The 23307-nt window shown below is 41.4% G+C and overlaps 1 long non-coding RNA gene across 2 annotated transcripts; it reads left to right on the forward strand.

The window, feature by feature from the left end:
• Window positions 1–243: 243 nt before the first annotated feature.
• LOC123135900 (uncharacterized) lies at window positions 244–4530 on the forward strand. Of its 2 annotated transcripts, none has more exons than XR_006466308.1 (6): window positions 244–663; window positions 762–976; window positions 1487–1615; window positions 1988–2125; window positions 2672–2755; window positions 4294–4530. It is a non-coding gene; the product is annotated as an uncharacterized lncRNA (long non-coding RNA). The 2 variants fall into 2 exon arrangements; XR_006466307.1 differs by having other exon boundaries at window positions 245–663; window positions 791–976.
• Window positions 4531–23307: the final 18777 nt, after the last annotated feature.

Consider the following 23307-nt stretch of genomic DNA (forward strand, 5'->3'; position numbering starts at 1 on the left):
GGGGAAAACTTCTATCTAACTGTTGGTCGGTAATACTGATGTATTGTGTCCAACTGTCGGTCAGCAATACTTGGATGTTTCACGTTGGACTATTGGTCGGGATAGCTTATATCTTCATCAGACTGTTGGTCGAGGATTAATGCCGACCGACTATTCATTGCCAATTGGGCCGGCCCGTCTTTGCGCGCGCGGGCCAAAAACTTAGCGCCAAGCCTCCATCCTATTTTTTCATTCGGCCTTCGACAAGTGCCACGACCAATTCCAAATCCCCCAAACCTAAATCCTCTCACGCACTCCTCCGCCGCCGCCCGCACGCCGCCAACCGCCCGCCGTCCCTAGCACGCCGTCACCTGTCTCCTTCATCCTCCTGCACCCCCACTGCTTAGGCCCCGAACACTACTAACCCTTCGCTGGAGTTCGGGGAGAGGCCAAGGCGCGGTGGTGGACGCCACCATCCCTCTCAGATCCAGGGCTGAGAGAGGGAGGGAGGGAGGGAGAGGTGGGTCACCTGCGAGAGAGAGCACTCGCGCCCTCTCTCATCAGTCGTCACCCAGGGGCCGCCACCACCGCGGCCACGCCATGGTCTTCCTCCGATCTGCGCTCGCCGGTTCGTTCGAAGAAGGATCTGGTCGTTGACTGCTGGTGATTCCCCTCCCGCCGGTGGTGAGTGTTCTTTTCACTCTCCTCCCCCTCTCCGCCCATACCCAATCGGTGCTGCCGTTAGTTGATTTATTGGCTTTTCTCTTTTCCGTTCGGATCAGCCATGACTTGGAATAGTACTTTTATCCAGCAAGCAGCGTTTTGGATGTGAGCTCGAGCTCAAGCAACAAGCAGAGCATCAAAAACAGGGGCTCTATCTGCTAATGGGGTAGCCGGAAATGCAGTCTAAGAGGTACATCTCGTGTGATTTCTGCATATGAGAACTTGAGAAGAACAAGCTTGATGCTATTACTGAAAAGAAGAATCTATGCTACAGGTATTCCTTTCAGTAGTGTTGCAGGAAACCTTAATTAGCTACTGTTTTTATGAACTGGTTGTGATTGATTTGTGAACTTTGGAGCTTGTGAGTTGTAGTTTCTGATGTTTGAACCCTTGCCAGACTATCATATTATGCTATGTGTGCCTGAAGGTCAATACAAGGATATTCATCATATGAAAAATCATTACTTTATATATATAGAAAAATGTATATACATATATGTGCTTTGAGACGAGGGACAACCCTGAGAACTAGCTTCAGGTTCCACAAAAGGTCCAAATAATCATACTAATGTTTCAGACTTTTATTTAAGCATTGTAGAATTCTGGCAAACATAAGACTATATTAAACTTAGTTCAGTTTTTCTGGAATGAAGATAAAATACATATCTAGCAGTTTGTATTTATAGTCATGCTTCTATAGATTTTACAGTTTTATTTTCTCTTTAAATTTGATTCAATAGTTCTGTAACTTCCAGAATAGTTCATGTATCCCATATTTTCCCAGGATTCTTCTTTGCATCCCATACACTTAGACGGAGTGGGAGGCTGCCGCAGCGGTGCTGGACTCGGAGCCCAAGCCATTCGACGCCGCCAACAGCTTGCAGCTCTTCGCGAAAATCACCACGAGTGTGATGTATGTATAGAAAATCAGTATTTTCTTGGTTCATATCCTACCTGAAACTTGGAATGTTGATTTGTTAGGCACAGCTTAACTTTCACAGTAGCCTGCATATTCTTCTGCTCACAAACAAGGCAAAACATGCACCATAGAATGCTGGGAGAACATAGATTTATTTCGCTCTTCGTATTTTTATTAGATAAGCCACATTGCAAGGATAATATGGATTTATGTTGCTCTTCCTACTATTATTAGATAGGCCACATTCTTTTTGTTTCATTCATGCCTTTGTTGCTGACTGTATGGTTGTGTAAATTCAACATTGATGTTTAATGTTAGTACATGATTTTCACAAAACTGTTATTCATATTACTTGAGATGTTGCAGGTGCTGACAGTCTGATGCCTTCAGAATTGGCTACTTTCAACCAAGATTAGAGCTAGCGTACAGTTTGCAGTTTATAGTCAAACTCATACTCAATGAGTCCCTACCTCGGCTTCTGGGCAAGATATTCTTTACTTTTAGGTAAGCTCTAATTTGTAAAGCATTATTGCAGCTTTTAGAAACTCTGAATCTAAGATTTACTGAGATATTGAAATCCTAGTTTGAGATTCATCGAGATAAGGAGATCTTATTAGACCATGTAATTTAAATCTTATTCCAATGAGTTTTGTTGATTGTCGTGTTTAACAATATTACTCAACTTATGGTCACTGCCCTTTGTTTAGTTCAGCGCCATTCTTTTCTCTTATTCGTTTTGGTAAAAAGAAATCTCTCACTATCAAATGTATTATGTAATCCCTTTTTGCTCAGCAGTAGTAAATTTCATAGAGGTGATGTAATATATAATGTCATTATTGCTGTAGAAGTTGAAGAAGTGTAATGTTGGCTCTACTTGAATGATGATTATCCATACATGCATAACATATTATAAAGAGATCTTCCTACGTGCCCCTTTCGTAAGGATGCACGCGGACGTGTGTACATCGTTTCTAGCTTGTTTTGGTGCATCTTTTATCCTGCTTCAGCTGGTTAGCCTGAATCCTTGTTTCTCCTGTTTTGGTTGATTAGCAACCACTTCTGTTCAGGAATTTTGAGTTGCGCACATCCTGGTCTGGCGAGCGGCAAGCCGATGACCGGACATCATTTGTCAAGGTTTGTGCACATTGAAAACTCTTGCTGCAGATAGGAATGATGTTCATCGCAAACTGATGTAGCTTCTTAATATGCGTACTATATTAGATTGATCCTTTTGAATTAAATTGATATAAAATTATTTATTCAACCCAAGCTTGGTAATGCTACTAATTTGAATGCTAAAATTATTCAGGTAACTGTAGTTAGTGGATAAGCAGGTCCCTTTAAAAAGAAGGTTGTGTTTTCTTATTAGTTTTTGGCAATTTTGCAATGAGAATGGTTTCACAAATTGTAGACCGTTCAGAATGAGATGCTGACAATAATACAAATGCAGAAGAATCAATGATTTATATAATACAGAATTAATTGTATAAACACAAATAGATGCTTCAAACTCTTCGGCTACCTCAAGATCATGCGCACTCCAATTTTTTTGCCTATGCCAATAGAGTAATTTATCTTATTTTTAAAGAGAAGAAACAAACGCCTTTGCTGACCTATCAACTCCTTATGGAGATGGTGGGCTGGCTGGGGTGATCTCTGTTGGCGCTGCCCAGTGGCGGAGCTAGAACAGATCTTCGGGGGGGCCAAACGCAAATTATGCATGTTTTGGGGGGGCCAAAAGCTCTATTTTCTCTAATCTAATCAGGCTCAAAAACAGTTTCTTCATATCTTTTACAAAGCCTGGGGGGGCCACGGCCCCTGCAGGTCTCAACGTAGCTCCGCCCCTGGCGCTGCCTCCCGCAGCACCTCTTCTTCCTCTCACATCTCTCTTGTGGTTCCTATCTTCTCTCAATAACACAAGGACACACACCAGGGCAGAAAACACACACTTCACCATGGAGAAAACTAGCTTTCCCTTGCCTTTTCCTCGAGCCCTCTCAGCCTCTTTTCTCTTTTCTCATTGTAACTTATATATACATAGGAAGCTGACCTTCACGCACCACTCAGGCGCCATATCCGGCCACTAACATCACGTCTAGGCACTAACTCACGCCCACTCACACAACTAACTCATGCACTTGGTAATCCCTACATGCATGCATGTCCACTTGCGCAGCTCCACTCAACGGCCACACACCTGGTCAGCAGCCATGCAGCTAACAAACAAACAAACTTGCCTATTCTCCTCTAGCTAATATTTGTCCAGCCATTCCAGTCGTCAAGCGCCTTGCCGCTTCACACGGCGTGCTGCATCGCACAGCACCGCGGCTTCACGCCGCCAGCATCTCACCATGCGCGCCGCATCGCACGACAGCCCGGTATCTCGCCTCCTCCGCCCACTCGATTTAAGCTTTGACAACTAGATACTCCTAGACCATCTATGTTACATGCATAACGAAAGCAAAGTAAGTACGCGGATACAAAATATTGAGATTAGTGCAAACAATCTCAACCGAGGATCAACATTAGTGTTAACACATGATTATTGAATTCTCTGTATTTATTAATATTTATATTTTTGAGAATGCGATGATCCTGTATATTTGGCATTTTCGTGTTGTAGTATAGTTTCTAATAGTGTATTATAATTGAGAATTGGCTAACTTTTGCAGGAAGCAAACAGAAGGACTACACTCACAAGGAACCATGAAGCCAACGATCCACGTCAACTAGATGTTTTAGCTTTCATTTTGTACAACTAATGTCTCATACTTGCATCTTTTGGTTGTCCTTTTGTAAACCTGATGTATGGTGTCTTAGTGGTTTTGTTTAGAACAGATTGAAGTGTATGTATATGCCAATTAGTTAATGAAATAAAAAAAGTTTGGTGCTCCCGATGTGAGCCTGACGTATGGTGTTTGGGTGATTATGCTTAGAGCACATGAACTATATGTATGTGACAATCAGTACCATACGTTAATTGAAGTTGTGGTTGGCTAAACAAATGTTGATGAACTGTTTGTCGGCAAAAGAAAACCCCATCTGATTGTTGGTTGGCAAAACAAACCCCGTCTGATAGTCGGTTGGGAAAGCCTAATGCTAGGCCCAACAGACTGTTGGATGGGAAAGAATACCCTATCCAATAGTCGGTCGGGAAAGGCCCGTGGCTGCCCCAACAGACTGTTGGTCGGGAAAGGCCCATAGTAGGTCCAACAGGCTGTTGGTCGGGAAAGATATTACATAGCCATCAAGCAGTTGGTGGGGAAAGCTATGTCGGTCGGGAAAGGGTTTTCTCGTCTGGACTTTACCCAACAGACAATGTTGGTCGGCAATACTTTTTCCCGACCGACTGTCTATTGGAAGAAGTTGTATTCCCCACAAACCTGGTTGTTGGGAATGTAGTGTTGTGGTGTAGTGACATCAATAACATGTATATCACATATACCTTTGTTCACCTTGCCATCCTTCTTATCCGCCAAATACTTGGGGCAGTTCCGCTTTCAGTGACCAGTCTGCTTGTAGTAGAAGCACTCAGTCTCAGGCTTAGGTCCAGACTTAGGTTTCTTCTCTTGAGGAGCAACTTGTTTGCTATTCTTCTTGAAGTTCCCCTTCTTTTTCCCGTTGCCCTTTTTCTTGAAACTGGTGGTCTTATTGACCATCAACACTTGATGCTCCTTCTTCATTTCTACCTCCGCAGCCTTTAGCATTGCGAAGAGCTCGGGAATTGTCTTTTCCATCCCTTGCATATTATAGTTCATCATGAAGCTCTTGTAGCTTGGTGGCAGTGATTGAAGAATTCTGTCAATGACGCTATCAACCGGAAGATTAACTCCCAGTTGAATCAAGTGATTGTTATACCCAGACATTCTAAGTAAATGCTCACTGACAGAACTATTCTCCTCCATCTTGCAGCTGTAGAACTTATTGGAGACTTCATATCTCTCAATCCGGGCATTTGCTTGAAATATTAACTTCAACTCCGGGAACATCTCATATGCTCCATGACGTTCAAAATGTTGTTGAAGTCCCGGTTCTAAGCCATAAAGCATGGCACACTAAACTATCAAGTAGTCATCAGCTTTGCTCTGCCAGATGTTCATAACATCTGGTGTTGCTCCTGCAGCAGGTTTGACACCTAGCGGTGCTTCCAGGACGTGATTCTTCTGTGCAGCAGGATAATCCTCAAGTTATGTACTCAGTCCATGTAATTTCTACCATCATCTTTCAACTTTGCTTTCTCAAGGAACGCATTAAAATTCAACGGAACAACAACACGAGCCATCTATCTACAACAATCATAGACAAGCGAAATACTATCAGGTACTAAGTTCATGATAAATTTAAGTTCGATTAATCACATTACATAAGAACTCCCACTTAGATAGACATCTCTCTAATCATCTAAGTGATCACGTGATCCAAATCAACTAAACCATAACCGATCATCACGTGAAATGGAGTAGTTTTCAATGGTGAACATCACTATGTTGATCATTGTCGTGGTAACGATTTTGACAATAAGAGAGGGGTAGGATAAAGGAGCATGATCTATCGAGATGCATATGGGTGACACGGTGGTTTTAGCGAGTTCGGGCCTCTCACGGTGGAGATAACAACCCTACGTCTCGTGCTCCGGAGAGGCTTTGTTTTATCTTAGTATGTATCCGGAGAATACAATGAAAGGGAACGGATCCCCGTAGTCCTGAGACTAATGATGAGAAAGAGAGAGAGATGGAAGAAAAGAGCCCCTAGTCTAGTGGTGAGGGTGGCTTATATAGAGTGCGCCATCCCCTCACCCCCTGTGTTACAAAGTGGAGCATCAATGCCATAATACCTGCCCACTACAAAACCGTCATGCTGACTATTGGTGTTCGCATATCCGAGTGAGTTACACGGACGAGTGGAATGAGCTCGTCGAGTGAAGTGTCGTGCTCCGAGTGGTTGTTGCCGTCCGAGTGACTTTCAAGTTGCTGTACATCTGGACGGTGATTTGGCCCAGGGGCCCAGTATAAAGTGTACGGTGTCCATGGGTAGGGTCTTTAGGTCAGGCCTGTTACCCTACCCCCAATAGATGTCCTCGTCAATCATATCTACTATATGATTCATGCTCGACCTTTCGGTCTAAGTGTTTCGAGGCCATATCTGCATATGCTAGGCTCGTCAAGTTTAACCTGAGTATTCTGCGTGTGCAAAACTGGCTTGCATCCGTTGTAGATGGACGTAGAGCTTATCACACCCGATCATCATGTAGTGTCTGGGCACGACGAACTTTGGCAACGGTGCATACTCAGGGAGAACACTTTTATCTTGAAATTTAGTGAGAGATCATCTTATAATGCTACTGTCAATCGAAGGAAGATAAGATGCATAAAAGATAAACATCACATGCAATCAATATAAGTGATATGATATGGCCATCATCATCTTGTGCTTGTGATCTCCATCTTCGAAACACCGTCATGATCACCATCGTCACCGGCGCGACACCTTGATATCCAGCATAGCATCGTTGTCATCTTGCCAACTATTGCTTCTACGACTATCGCTGCTGCTTAGTTATAAAGTAAAGCAATTACAGGACGATTGCATTGCATACAATAAAGCGACAACCATATGGCTCCTGCCAGTTGCCGATAACTCGGTTACAAAACATGATCATCTCATACAATAAAATATAGCATCATGACTTGACCATATTACATCACAACATGCCCTGCAAAAACAAGTTAGACGTCCTCTACTTTGTTGTTGCAAGTTTTTATGTGGCTGCTACAGGCTGAGCAAGAACCGTTCTTACCTACGCATCAAAACCACAACGATAGTTCGTCAAGTTAGTGCTGTTTTAACCTTCTCAAGGACCGGGCGTAGCCACACTCGGTTCAACTAAAGTTGGAGAAACTGACACCTGCTAGCCACCTGTGTGCAAAGCACGTCGGTAGAACCAGTCTCGCGTAAGCGTACGCGTAATGCCGGCCCGGGCCGCTTCATCCAACAATATCGCCGAACCAAAGTATGACACGCTGGTAAGCAGTATGACTTGTATCGCCCACAACTCACTTGTGTTCTACTCGTGCATATAACATCAACGCATAAAACCTAGGTTCGGATGCCACTGTTGGGGAACGCAGTAATTTCAAAAATTTCCTACACACACGCAAGGTCATGGTGATGCATAGCAACAAGAGGGGAGAGTGTCGTCCACGTACCCTCGTAGCCGAAAGCGGAAGCGTTAGCACAACGCGGTTGATGTAGTCGTACATCTTCACAGCCCGACCGATCAAGCACCGAAAGCATGGCACCTCCGACTTCTTGCACACGTTCAGCTCGATGACGTCCCCTGAACTCCGATGCAGCCGAGTGTTGAGGGAGAGTTCCATCAGCACGACGGCGTGGTGACGATGATGATGTTCTACCGTCGCAGGGCTTCGCCTAAGCACCGCTACGATATTATTGAGGAGGACTATGGTGGAGGGGGACACTACACATGGCTAAGAGATCAATGATCAATTGTTGTGTCTATGGGGTGCCCCCTCCCCCGTATATAAAGGAGTGGAGGAGGGGGCCGGCCAAGGGGAGAGGCGCGCCCTAGGGGGGAGTCCAACTCCCACCGGGAGTAGGACTCCCCCCTTTCCTATTAGGAGAGGGAGAGGGAAGGAAGAGGAAGGAGGAAGGAAGGAAAGGGGGGTGATGACCCACAAGTGTAGGGAATCAATCGTAGTCCTTTAGATAAGTAAGAGTGTCGAACCCAATGAGGAGCAGAAGGAAATGATAAGCAGTTTTCGGTAAGGTTTTCTCTGCAAGCACTGAAATTGTAGGTGATAGATGGTAACGAAATACAAATAAATAAAGTCAATAAAGTGCAGCAAGGTGGCCCAATCCTTTATGTAGCAAAGGATAAGCCTAGACAATTTCTAATAATGAGAAAGGAGCTCCCGAGGACACATGGGAATTATCGTCAAGCTAGTTTTCATCACGTTCATATGATTCGCGTTCGGTACTTTGATAATTTGATATGTGGGTGGACCGGTACTTGGATACTGACCTTACATGGACAAGCACCCCACTTATGATTAACCCCTATTGCAAGCGTTCGCAACTACAAAAGAAGTATTAAGGTAAACCTAACCACAACATTAAACATATGGATCCATATCAGCCCCTAACTTAGCAACGCATAAACTAGGGTTTAAGCTTCTGTCACTCTAGCAACCCATCATCTACTTATTACTTCCCCATGCCTTCCTCTAGGCCCAAATAATGGTGAAGTGTCATGTAGTCGACATTAACATAACACCACTAGAGGAAAAGACAACATGCCTCTCATCAAAATATCGAACGAATACCAAATTCACATGACTACTAATAGCAAGACTTCACCCATGGCCTCAGGAACAAACATAACTACTCACAAAGCATATGCATGTTCATAATCAGAGGAGTAATAATATGCATAAAGGATCTGAACATATGACCTTCCACCAAGTAAACCAATTAGCATCAACTACAACGAGTAATCAACACTACTAGCAACCCACAGGTACCAATTTGTGGTTTTGATACAAGATTGGATACAAGAGATGAACTAGGGTTTTGAGAGGAGATGGTGCTGGTGAAGATGTTGATGGATATTGACCCCCTCTCGATGAGAGGATTGTTGGTGATGATTTCCCCCTCCCGGAGGGAAGTGTCCCCGGCAGAACAGCTCCGCCGGAGCCCTAGATTGATTCCGCCAAGGTTCCTCCTCGTGGCGGCGGAGTTTCGTCCCGTAAGCTTGCCCACAATTTTTTTCCAGGGTAAAAGCTCTTATATAGCAGAACATGGACACCGGAGGCCCACCAGGGGGCCCAGGAGATAGGGGGCGCGCCCTATAGGGGGGCACCCTCCTCTCTCCTGGACAGGGTGTGGGCCCCCTGGTGTATTTCTTTCACTCAAAAATTCTTATTAAATCCAAAAAAGATGTTTTGTGGAGTTTCACGATTTTTGGAGTAGTGCAGAATAGGTTTCCAATGTTTGCTCCTTTTCCAGCCAGAATTCCAGCTGCCAGCATTCCCCATCTTCATGGTAAACCTTGTAAAATAAGAGAGAATAGCCATAAGTATTGAGATATAATGTGTAATAACAGCCCATAATGCAATAAATATTGATATAAAAGCATGACGCAAAATGGACGTATCAACCCCCCAAGCTTAGACCTCGCTTGTCCTCAAGCGGAAGCCGAAATCGAAAAATATGTCCACATGTTTAGAGATAGAGGTGTCGATAAAAATAAAATACGGATATGAGAGCATCATAATCATTCTTATAACAGCAACATATATAGATTTTATCATATGATTTCTTATGCTCAAGTAACAATCAATTCACAATGTCAAGTATGGTTCAAAAACTTCATTGGGAACTAACAAACTATAATCTCAGTCATTGAAGCAATTGCAATTTATCGTAACGTCGGAAAGAGTCAACAATAGAGCTTTTCAGCAAGCTCACATACTCAACTATCTCGTAGTCTTCTACAATTACTAACACTCATGCAGTACTTGTGGTTATGGAGTTTCAGCCGGACACTGAGAAAGATAGGGGCTTATTGTGTTGCCTCCCAAGGTATTCACCTTTAGGTGATGTCAACAATAATAGCCCATGCTAACTAACATCCAATTGGATATATATATCATGATCTTTCAAACACGAAGAGCTTGCCAAAGGATAAAATGAAAAAGGGAAAGGTGAGGATCACCTTGACTCGAACATAAAGTAAAAATATAAAGTAAAAGATAGGCCCTTCGCAGAGGGAAGCAGAGGTTGTCACGTGCATTTAGGGTTGATGCACAAAATCTTAATGCAAAAGAACGTCACTTTATCTTGCCCCTTGTATGTGGACCTTTATTATGCAGTCCGTCGATGTTATTACTTCCACAACAAGTTCGTACAAAGCTTATTTTCTCTGCACTAATAAGTCACACATATTTAGATAGCAATTTTTATTGCTTGCAACATGACAACTTACTTGAAGGATCTTACTCAATCCATAGGTAGGTATGGTGGACTCTCATTGGAAAACTGGGTTTAAGGATATTTGGAAGCACAAGTAGTATCTCTACTTGGTGCAAGGAATTTGGCTAGCATGAGGGGGAAAGGCAAGCTCAACATATTTGGAAGGTCAATGACAATATACTTTAACTAAGATGTCGGAAAACATAAACTATTATGTTGTCTTCCTTGTCCAACGTCAACTCTTTTAGCATGTAATACCTAATGACTGCTCCCAATTATAAAAAGGTGTCCAAGATAATATATTTGTATGTGAACCCCTCTTTCTTTATCACTTCCTATTAATTGCAACAATGACCAAAACTACGTTCATCAACTCTCAACAATTTCTATGCCTCATACTTTCTATGTGTGAAGTTATCACTATCCATAAGATCAATATGAACTCTATTATTCTTTCTACTTTCTCAAGATCATAGCAACATAGCAAAGCCCTTGACTCAACACTAATCTTTATTATAGATATCTCACAGACTCGATTACAAAAAGAGATCACAATGCAAAACTCAAACTACTTGATATCAAAACTTCAATCTACTAGATCAAGATAATACTAAAAGGATCGAACTAAATAAAACAGTAAAGATAGGAGTGTGATGGTGATATGGTACCGGGGCACCTCCCCCAAGTTTGGCAGTTGCCAAGGGGAGTGCCCATACCCATGTGATTATGTCCTCGGAGGTGATGGAGGTGGTGATGATGACGATGGATAATCGCACATCGAGCGTAAAAGCTCCTCTAACTTGCGGATAATGCCCTTGAGTCCGGCGATATGATCCTTCAACAGAATATTCTCCTGTGTAAGATACTTGTTCTGTATGCGAGCTAACTCAATCATCTCGAAAGCTTCAATCTTTGTTGGAGTGAAAAGGTTAGGTAAAGGTTGAGGGATGACTTCTTCTTTCACCACCGGAGCTTGAACTTCCATGGCCTTCTTGATCCCTTCATCCTTGTTGACCTCTTCTAGTTCTTCTCTTTTCAGCTCTATCTTCAATAACCAAGCATCCTTGTCTTCGTTGTTGGAGGAGGGTGAAGTCATGGTGCTCTAGATCTGCAACGGAAACAACTCGAAACAAAAACAGAGGATATTTGCGTGATACGGTGGTCAAAACCTTCGGGAGTGTATATAATGAATTTTTACCGACCAAAATACGTAACATGCAAGAAAACGGAGTCCGGGAGGCACACGAGGTGCCCACGAGACAGGGGGCGCACCCTATAGGGGGGGCGCCCTCCACTCTCGTGGGGGCCTCGTGTACTTTCGGACTACTTCTTTCTTCCTAAAATTCTTAAATATTCTAAAACTAATAAAAATTTCCATTGGAGTTGTTTTAGAGTCGGTTTACTTACTGTACCACATACCTATTCCTTTTCGGAGTCTGGAACGTTCTGTAAAGTGTCCCTTATGTATTCCTCAGGGGTTACGGTTTCAATAATATTAGTTTCAACATTGATTGGATTACCTGAAATATAATGTTTAATTCTTTGAGCGTTTACCACCCTTGGACTCATGCCTTCGAAGTTGTTGATTTTTATGGCACCAGAATGATAGACCTCCTCGATAACATCAGGAACTTCCCATTTTGAGAGGAGTTTTCCTGCAAAAAATCTTAAATGAGAGTTGAATAATAACACATAATCTCCTACGTTAAACTCACGCTTTTGTATCCTCTTATCATGCCAGCGTTTGACTTTTTCTTTGAATAACTTGGCATTCTCATACGCTTGGGTTCTCCATGCATCAAGTGAGCTAATATCAAATAACCTCTTCTCACCGGCAAGTTTGAAGTCATAATTGAGCTCTTTAATATCCCAATATGCCTTATGTTCAAGTTCAAGAGGTAAATGACACGATTTTCCATAGACCATCTTATATGGAGACATACCCATAGGATTTTTGTATGCAGTTCTATAGGCCAATAATGCATCATCAAGTTTTTTGGACCAATTCTTTCTAGATCTATTCACAGTCTTTTGCAAAATTAATTTGAGCTCTCTATTGCTCAACTCTACTTGACCACTAGACTGCGGATGATAAGGAGATGCGATTCTATGATTGACATCATACTTAGCAAGCATCTTACGGAAAGCACCATGAATAAAATGTGAACCACCATTAATTTTAAGATATCTAGGGACTCCAAACCTCGGAAAAATAACTTCTTTAAGCATTTTAATAGAAGTGTTATGATCAACACTACTAGTTGGAATAGCTTCTACCCACTTAGTAACGTAATCAACAGCAACTAAAATATGTGTATAACCATTAGAGGTAGGAAAAGGTCCCATATAATCAAAGCCCCAAACATCAAACGGTTCAATAACAAGAGAGTAATTCATAGGCATTTCTTGACGTCTACTAATGTTACCTATTCTTTGACATTCATCACAAGATAAGACAAACTTACGAGCATCTTTGAAGAGAGTAGGCCAATAAAAACCAGATTGTAGTACCTTGTGTGCAGTTCTATCTCCAGCGTGGTGTCCTCCACAGGATTCAGAGTGACACTTGCGTAGGATCTATTCCTGTTCATGCCCAGGCACACAACGTCTAATAACACCATCTACTCCTTCTTTATAAAGATGTGGATCATCTCAGAAGTAATGTCTTAAATCATAAAAGAACTTTTTCTTTTGCTGGTATGTGAAACTAGGCGGTATAAATTTAGCAACGATGTAATTAGCATAATCATCATACCAAGGAGCAGTACGAGAAGCATTGACGACCGCTAATTGTTCATCAGGAAAGCTATCATTAATAGGCAGTGGGTCATCAAGAACATTCTCTAACCTAGACAAGTTATCTACAACGGGGTTCTCAGCTCCCTTTCTATCAATAATATGCAAGTCAAATTCTTGGAGCGAGAGAACCCATCTAATGAGTCTAGGCTTAGCATCTTTCTTTTCCATAAGATATTTAATAGCAGCATTATCTGTGTGAATAGTAACTTTAGAATCAACAATATAAGGTCTAAACTTGTCACATGCAAACACAACTGCTAAGAATTCTTTTTCAGTAGTAGCATAATTTCTCTGGGCAGTATCAAGAGTCTTACTAGCATACTGGATAACATTCAATTTCTTATCGACTCTTTGCCCTAAAACAGCACCTACAGCATAATCACTAGCATCGCATATAATTTCAAAAGGTAAATTCCAATCAGGAGGCTGAACAATAGGTGCAGTGATCAAAGCTTTCTTAAGTACTTCAAATGCTTCTACACAATCATCATCAAAGACAAAAGGAATATCTTTTTCCAATAAATTAGTAAAAGGCCTAGATATTTTACATATGTCATTAATGAACCTCCTATAAAAACCGGCATGACCAAGGAAACTTCTTATACCTTTTATGTCCTTGGGACATGGCATCTTTTCAATAGCATCAACTTTGGCTTTATCAACTTCAATACCTCTCTTAGAGATCTTGTGCCCCAAGACAACGCCTTCATTAACCATAAAGTGACACTTTTCCCAATTCAGGATGAGACTAGTGTCTTCGCATCTCTGAAAAACTCGATCAAGGTTGCTCAAACAATCATCAAAAGAGGATCCATAAACTAAGAAATCATCCATGAATACGTCACAAATCTTTTCACAAAAATCAGAGAATATAGCCATCATGCATCTTTGAAAGGTAGAAGGTGCATTACATAAACCAAAAGGCATATGTCTATAAGCAAAAGTACCAAAAGGGAAAGTAAAAGTAGTTTTAGATTGATCCTTCGCTGACACAGGTATTTGAGAGAAGCCAGAATAACCATCTAGAAAGCAGAAATGTGTGTGTTTGGATAGTCTTTCTAGCATTTGATCAATAAAAGGTAAAGGGTAATGATCTTTCTTAGTAGCTTTATTTAACTTACGGAAATCAATTACCATCCTATAACCTGTAATAATTCTTTGCGGGATCAATTCATCTTTATCTTTAGGAACAACGGTAATACCTCCCTTTTTAGGAACACAATGGACAGGACTTACCCATTCACTATCAGCAACTGGATAAATAATACCTGCCTCAAGGAGCTTTAGTATCTCCTTTCTTACCACTTCCTTCATCTTGGGATTTAATCGTCTTTGAGGATCTGTAACTGGTTTGGCATCTTTCTCCACTGTAATTTTGTGTTGGCATAATGTGGGACTAATGCCCTTAAGATCATCAAGAGTATATCCAATAGTTGTTCGGTGCTTCTTCAGAGTTTTCAATAATCTTTCTTCTTTTTTCTCTGAAAGGTTAGCACTAATAATAACAGGATATATTTCTTTTTCATCAAGATAAGCATACTTAAGATTATCAGGTAATGGTTTGAGTTCAAACACGGGATCACCCTTGGGTGGAGGGGGATCCCCAAGAATTTCAACGGGAAGGTTATGTTTCAGCATAGGTTCCTGTTTAAGGAACACTTCATCTATTTCCTCTCTTTCCTTCATAAACATATTGTTTTCATGATCTAGCAAATATTGTTCTAACGGATCAGTTGGAGGAACAACAATGGAAGCAAGACCAATAATCTCATCCTTACTAGGTGGCTCCCTATCACGAGGTTGTCTACTAAACTTAGAGAAATTAAACTCATGAGACATACCATCTCTGCCAATAGTGACAATATTCTTTTCACAATTAATCTTAGCACTAGGTGTATTCAAGAAGGGTCTACCAAAAATAATGGGACAAAAATCATCTTGTGGGGAACCAAGAACAAGAAAATCAGCAGGGTATTTAACCTTCCCACACAAAACTTCAACATCTCTAACAATCACAAAGGGTTTAATGGTATCCCTATTAGCAAGCTTAATAGTAACATCAATGTCTTCTAATTCAACGGGTGCAATGTTGTGCATAATTTCTTGATATAAAGTATAAGGTATTTGTAGGACCTTGAAGTATGTCTAGAGGGGAGTGATTAGACTACTTAACCAATTAAAAACTTAACCTTTTCCCAATTTTAGAGTTTGGCAGATTTTAGCTAGCTTAGGACAAGTCAAGCAATCATCACACAAATCAAGCAAGCATGCAAAGAGTATATAGGCAGCGGAAATTAAAGCATGTAACTTGCAAGAAAGTAAAGGGAAGGGTTTGGAGGATTCAAACGCAATTGGAGACACAGATGTTTTTGGCGTGGTTCCAATAGGTGGTGCTATCGTACATCCACGTTGATGGAAACTTCAACCCACGAAGGGTAACGGTTGCGCGAGTCCACGGAGGGCTCCACCCACGAAGGGTCCATGAAGAAGCAACCTTGTCTATCCCACCATGGCCGTCGCCCACGAAGGATTTGCCTCACTAGCGGTAGATCTTCACGAAGTAGGCGATCTCCTTGCCCTTACAAACTCCTTGGTTCAACTCCACAATCTTGTCGGAGGCTCCCAAGTAACACATAGCCAATCTAGGAGACACCACTCTCCAAGAAGTAACAAATGGTGCATTGATGATGAACTCCTTGCTCTTGTGCTTCAAATGATAGTCTCCCCAACACTCAACTCTCTCTCATAGGATTTGGATCTGGTGGAAAGAGGATTTGAGTGGAAAGCAACTTGGGGAAGGCTAGAGATCAAGATTCATATGGTAGGAATGGAATATCTTGGCCTCAACACATGAGTAGGTGGTTCTCTCTCAGAAATGGTAAGTTGGTAGTGTAGGTTTAGTCTGATGGCTCTCTCCACGAATGAAGAGGAGGTGGAGGGGTATATATAGCCTCCACACAAAATCTAACCATTACACACAATTTACCAAACTCGGTGGGACAGATTCAACAGACTCGGTCAGACCGATTTAGTAAACCTAGTGACCGTAAGTGATTTTCGGTGGGACTGACATGCAACTCGGTGAGACCGATTCGGTTAGGGTTAGGGCATAACGTAATCTCGGTAAGACCGATTACACAAACTCGATGAGACCGATTTTGGTAATAAGCTTTCCATAGAGTTGGTCAGGTAAACTCGGTGGGACCGATTTGCTCTTTTCGGTGAGACCGAAATGTTACAAAAGGGAAACAGAGAATTTACATTGCAATCTCGGTGGGACCGATCGCTCACTTCGGTTCGACCGAAACGTTATGAAGGGAAATAGAGAGATTACAATCCCATCTCGATGAGACCGAGATCCCTATCGGTAGGACCGATCTGCCTAGGGTTTGTGGCAGTGGCTATGACTTTTGAAATCGATGGCGCCGGATAGGAAGAATCGGTGTGACCGATTTTGGCTTTGGGTTTAGGTCATTTGTGGATGTGAGAAAGTAGTTGAGGGTTTTGGAGCATATCACTAAGCACATGAAGCAAGAGGCTCATTAAGCAACACCTCATCCCTCCTTGATGTTATTGGCTTTTCCTATAGACTCAATGTGATCTTGGATCACTAAAATATAAAATGAAGAGTCTTGAGCTTTTGAGCTTGAGCCAATCCTTTGCCCTTAGTATTTTGAGGGATCCACTTTCATCATCCATGCCATGCCATTCATTGAGCTTTCCTGAAATAATAGTCTTGGAATAGCATTAGCTCGATGAGCTATATGTTGTTATGAATTACCAAAACCACCTAGGGATAGTTGCACTTTCAGTATTGCACTAGCACTAGCACCCATATCACATAAGCCATGATAAGAATGATCTCCTATTTTAACAGAAATAACAGGCATGCCCACGACAGGTCTACGTGTCTTAGTGTCTGGCCTAGCAATATTAGCAGTCTCACCACAGAAATAAATAACATGCCCATCTAAATCATCATCCAAGAGATCTTTAACCATAGCAATACTAGGTTCAACATTAATTTGCTCAGGAGGTGTAAAAGTCCTAGTATTACTCTAACGAACAACAGTCGAAGCTTTAGCATGATTCTTTATCTTAACAGGAAAAGGAGGTTTTTCAACATAAGCAGTAGGAACAATAGGATCACTATAGGTAATAGTCTTTTCTTCGACTGTAATAGGTGCAACTACTTTCACTTCAACAAGAGGATTATATTTAAACCACTTCTTTTTAGGGAGATCAACATGAGTAGCAAAATATTCACAGAAAGAAGCTACTATGTTAGAGTCAAGTCCATACTTAGCGCTAAATCCACGAAAAGCATCGGTATCCATAAAAGATTTAACACAATCGAACTTAGGTGTCATACCTGACTCCTTACCATCGTCGGAACAACAATCTTCAGAGTTGCGTTTAATTCTTTCCAATAAGTCCCATTTGAAATCAATAGTCTTCAGCATATAAGAACCAGCACAGGAAGTATCGAGCAGGTTGCGATTATCAAGAGAAAGCTGAGCATAGAAGTTCTGAATAATCATTTCCCGAGAGAGTTCATGATTGGGGCATGAATATAACATTGACTTAAGCCTCCCCCAAGCTTGAGCGATGCTTTCTCCTTCGCGAGGCCAGAAATTATATATGTAATTACGATCACGATGAACAAGGTGCATATGATAGAACTTCTGGTGAAATTCCAGCTTCAATCATTTATAATTCCAAGATCTCGTATCATCACATAGCCTATACCATGTCAATGTATCTCCCTTCAAAGATAAAAGGAAGACCTTCCTTTTGACAACATCATCGGGGATACCCGCAAGCTTAAATAATCCACAAACTTCATCCACAAAGATAAGGTGTAAATTGGGATGCAATGTTCCGTCTCCTACAAATGGATTAGCTAGCAGTTTCTCTATCATACCCGAAGGAATCTCAGAGTAAATGTTTTCACAAAGTTCGGTAGGTTGAGGAGCAACTCTTTGCTCTTCTGGTTGGGGTGAAGATATCTCAAACAAGCCCCTCAAAAGATTAGTTTCCATAGTGACAAGTAACAGAAAATTTCAGCACACTATATTAATGTTTCCTTACCAAGTTCCACTCACCAAAAGAGCTACACTCCCCGGCAATGGCGCCAAAAAAGAGTCTTGATGACCCACAAGTGTAGGGGATCAATCGTAGTCCTTTCGATAAGTAAGAGTGTCGAACCCAACGAGGAGCAGAAGGAAATGATAAGCGGTTTTCGGTAAGGTTTTCTCTGCAAGCACTGAAATTGTAGGTGATAGATAGTTTGTGATAAGATAAATGGTAACGAGTAACAAATAAATAAAGTAAATAAAGTGCAGCAAGGTGGCCCAATCCTTTATGTAGCAAAGGATAAGCCTGGACAATTTCTAATAATGAGAAAGGAGCTCCCGAGGACACATGGGAATTATCGTCAAGCTAGTTTTCATCACGTTCATATGATTCGCGTTCGGTACTTTGATAATTTGATATGTGGGTGGACCGGTATTTGGGTACTACCCTTACTTGGACAAGCATCCCACTTATGATTAACCCCTATTGCAAGCGTCCGCAACTACAAAAGAAGTATTAAGGTAAACCTAACCACAACATTAAACATATGGATCCATATCAGCCCCTAATGAAGCAACGCATAAACTAGGGTTTAAGCTTCTGTCACTCTAGCAACCCATCATCTACTTATTACTTCCCCATGCCTTCCTCTAGGCCCAAATAATGGTGAAGTGTCATGTAGTCGACGTTCACATAACACCACTAGAGGAAAAGACAACATACATCTCATCAAAATATCAAACGGATACCAAATTCACATGACTACTAATAGCAAGACTTCACCCATGTCCTCAGGAACAAATGTAACTACTCACAAAGCATATTCATGTTCATAATCAGAGGAGTAATAATATGCATAAAGGATCTGAACATATGATCTTCCACCAAGTAAACCAATTAGCATCAACTACAAGGAGTAATGAACACTACTAGCAACCCACAGGTATCAATTTCTGGTTTTGATACAAGATTGGATACAAGAGATGAACTAGGGTTTTGAGAGGAGATGGTGCTGGTGAAGATGCCCCCTCTCAATGAGAGGATCGTTGGTGATGACGTTGGTGATGATTTCCCCCTCCCGGGGGGAAGTGCCCCTGGCAGAACAGCTCCGCCGGAGCCCTAGATTGATTCCGCCAAGGTTCCGCCTCGTGGCGGCGGAGTTTCGTCCCGTAAGCTTGCCCACGATTTTTTCCAGGGTAAAAGCTCTGATATAGCAGAAGATGGACAATGGAGGCCCACCAGGGGGGCCAGAAGATAGGGGCGCGCCCTCCTCTCTCCTGGACAGGGTGTGGGCCCCCTGGTGTATTTCTTTCGCTCAAAAATTCTTATTAAATCCAAAAAATTCGTGGAGTTTCAGGACTTTTGGAGTTGTGCAGAATAGGTTTCCAACTTTTGCTCCTTTTCCAGCCAGAATTCCAGCTGCCAGCATTCCCCCTCTTCATGGTAAACCTTGTAAAATAAGAGAGAATAGCCATAAGTATTGAGATATAATATGTAATAACATCCCATAATGCAATAAATATTGACGTATCAGGGGGCGGCCCCCTTCCAATTCGGATTGGGCTTGGGGGGCGCGCCCCCTCCCTTGCTCCTTTCCCCACCTTTCCACTAAGGCCCATTAAGGCCCATATACCTCCCAGGGGGTTCCGATAACCTCCTAGAGCTCCGGTATTGTCCCAATCTCACCCGGAACCTTTCTGGTGTCCAAATATAGTCATCCAATATATCGATCTTCATGTCTCGACCATTTCGAGACTCCTAGTCATGTTCGTGATCACATCCGGGACTCCAAACAACCTTCGGTACATCAAAACTCATAAACTCATAATATAACCGTCATTGAAACTTTAAGCGTGCGGACCCTACGGGTTCGAGAACTATGTAGACATGACCGAGACACATTTCCAGTCAATAACCAATAGCGGAACCTGGATGCGCATATTGGCTCCTACATATTCTACGAAGATCTTTATCGGTCAAACCGCATAACAACATACGTTGTTCCCTTTGTCATCGATATGTTACTTGCCTGAGATTCATTCATCGGTATCTCAATACCTAGTTCAATCTCGTTACCGGCAAGTCTCTTTACTCGTTACGTAATACATCATCCCGTAACTAACTCATTAGCTACATTGCTTGCAAGGCTTATAGTGATGTGCGTTACCGAGAGGGCCCAGAGATACCTCTCCGATAATCGGAGTGACAAATCCTAATCTCGAATTACGTCAACTCAACAAGTACCTTTGGAGACACCTGTAGAGCACCTATATAATCACCCAGTTACGTTGTGACATTTGGTAGCACACAAAGTGTTCCTCCGGTAAGCGGGAATTACATAATCTCATAGTCACAGGAACATATATAAGTCATGAAGAAAGCAATAGCAACATACTAAATGATCAAGTGCTAAGCTAGCGGAATGGGTAAAGTCAATCACATCATTCTCCTAATGATGTGATCCCGTTAATCAAATGACAACTCATGTATATGGTTAGGAAACTTAACCATCTCTGATTCACGAGCTAGTCAAGTAGAGGCATACTAGTGACATTATGTTTGTCTATGTATTCACACATGTATTATGTTTCCGGGTAATACAATTCTAGCATGAATAATAAACATTTATCATGATATGAGGAAATGAAACATAACTTTATTATTGCCTCTTGGGATTATTTCCTTCAACTATGTGCCCATAGATTTTATCGTTCTTGACATAGATTGCAATCTTTCTTGTCCTATTATTCTTGGTAGACCTTTCCTTAGAACGATTGGTGCGATTATTGATATGAAGGAAGGGAATATTAGATTCCAATTTCCATTAAGGAAAGGCGTGGAGCACTTTCCAAGAAATAACGTTAAATTACCTTATGAATCTATCATGCGAGCTACTTATGAACTGTGTGCCAAAGATGGCACTACTTAGATCTATCCTCGCTTGTATGCCTAGCTAGGGGCGTTAAACGATAGCGCTAGTTGGGAGACAACCCAATTTTATTTTATTTTATTTGTTTTTGCTTCTGTTTAGTAATAAATTTTGCATCTACCTTCTGTTTAGATGTGTTTTTTATTTTTTGATTAGTGTTTGTGCCAAGTAGAACATATAGGGTAACCTATGGTGATAGTTAATTTGATTCTGCTGAAAAACAGAAACTGTGTGCGCACGAAAATAATTCTAGTAATTCACAGACACGTTATTTTGCGTTGATTTTTTTGCTGTAGATCAATAGAAAAATTTACCAGGACTTCCTATTTTTTAGGAGTTTTAGAGTTCTAGAAGTATTCGAGAGTTACAGATTGCTACAGATTGTTCTGTTTTTGACAGATTCTGTTTTTCGTGTGTTGTTTGCTTATTTTGATGTATCTATGGCTAGTATGTAGGGTATGAACCATAGATAAGTTGGAATACAGTAGGTTTTACACCAATATAAATAAAGAATGAGTTCATTATAGTACCTTATGTGGTGGTTTTTCTTTCTTGCACTGACGGAGCTTATGAGATTTCCTGTTGAGTTTTGTGTTGTGAAGTTTTCAAGTTTTGGGTAAGGATTTGATGGACTATGGAATAAGGAGTGGCAAGAGCCTAAGCTTGGGGATGCCCATGGCACCCCAAGATATTCAAGGATAACCAAAAGCCTAAGCTTGGGGATGCCCCGGAAGGCATCCCCTCTTTCGTCTTCGTCTATCGGTAACTCTACTTGGAGCTATATTTTTATTTGCCACATGATATGTGTTTTGCTTGGAGCGTCTTATATGATATTAGTCTTTGTTTTTTAGTTTACCACAATCATCCTTGCTGTACACACCTTTTGGGAGAAACCCACTTAATTGGAATTTATGAGAATACTCTATGTGCTTCACTTATATCTTTTGAGCTAGATAGTTTTTGCTCTAGTGCTTCACTTATATCTTTTAGAGCACGGCGGTGGCTTAATTTTTTAGAAATTGTTAATCTATCATGCTTCACTTATATTATTTTGAGAGTCTCTTAGAACAGCATGGTATTTGCTATGGTTATAAAATTGGTCCTAGAATGATGGGCATCCAAGTTGGCCATAATAAAAACTATCATAGAAAGTGAATTGGATGCTATGATCAATTTGATGCTTGATAATTGTTTTGAGATATTAGAGGTGGTAATGTTAGAGTCATGCTAGTTGGGTGATTATGAATTTAAAGAATACTTGTGTTGAAGTTTGTGATTAATATTTGAGAGTCTCTTAGAACCGCTTTGTGATGAAGTTGGAGCACAAATTTATTTATTGATTGTCTTCCTTATGAGTGGCGGTCGGGGACGAGCGATGGTCTTTTCCTACCAAACTATCCCCCTAGGAGCATGTGCGTAGTAATTTGTTTTTGATGGCTTGTAGATTTTTGCAATAAGTATATGAGTTCTTTATGACTAATGTTGATTCCATGGATTATACGCACTCTCACCCTTCCACCATTGCTAGCCTCTCTTGTGCCGCACAACTTTCTCCGGCATACACCCACCATATACCTTCCTCAAAACAGCCACCATACCTACCTATTATGGCATTTTCATAGCCATTCCGAGATATATTGCCATGCAACTTTCCACCATTCCGTTTATATGACACGCATCATTATTGTCATATTGCTCTTTGCATGATCATGTAGTTGACATCGTATTTGTGGCAAGGCCACCTTCATAATTTTCATACATGTCACTATTGATTCATCGCATATCCCGGTACACCACCGGAGGCATTCATATAGAGTCATATCTTGTTCTAAGTATTGAGTTGTAATCTTGAGTTGTAAGTAAATAAAAGTGTGATGATCTTCGTTATTAG

This window comes from Triticum aestivum, chromosome 6B (assembly GCF_018294505.1).
Source record: "Triticum aestivum cultivar Chinese Spring chromosome 6B, IWGSC CS RefSeq v2.1, whole genome shotgun sequence".
NCBI lineage: Eukaryota > Viridiplantae > Streptophyta > Magnoliopsida > Poales > Poaceae > Triticum > Triticum aestivum.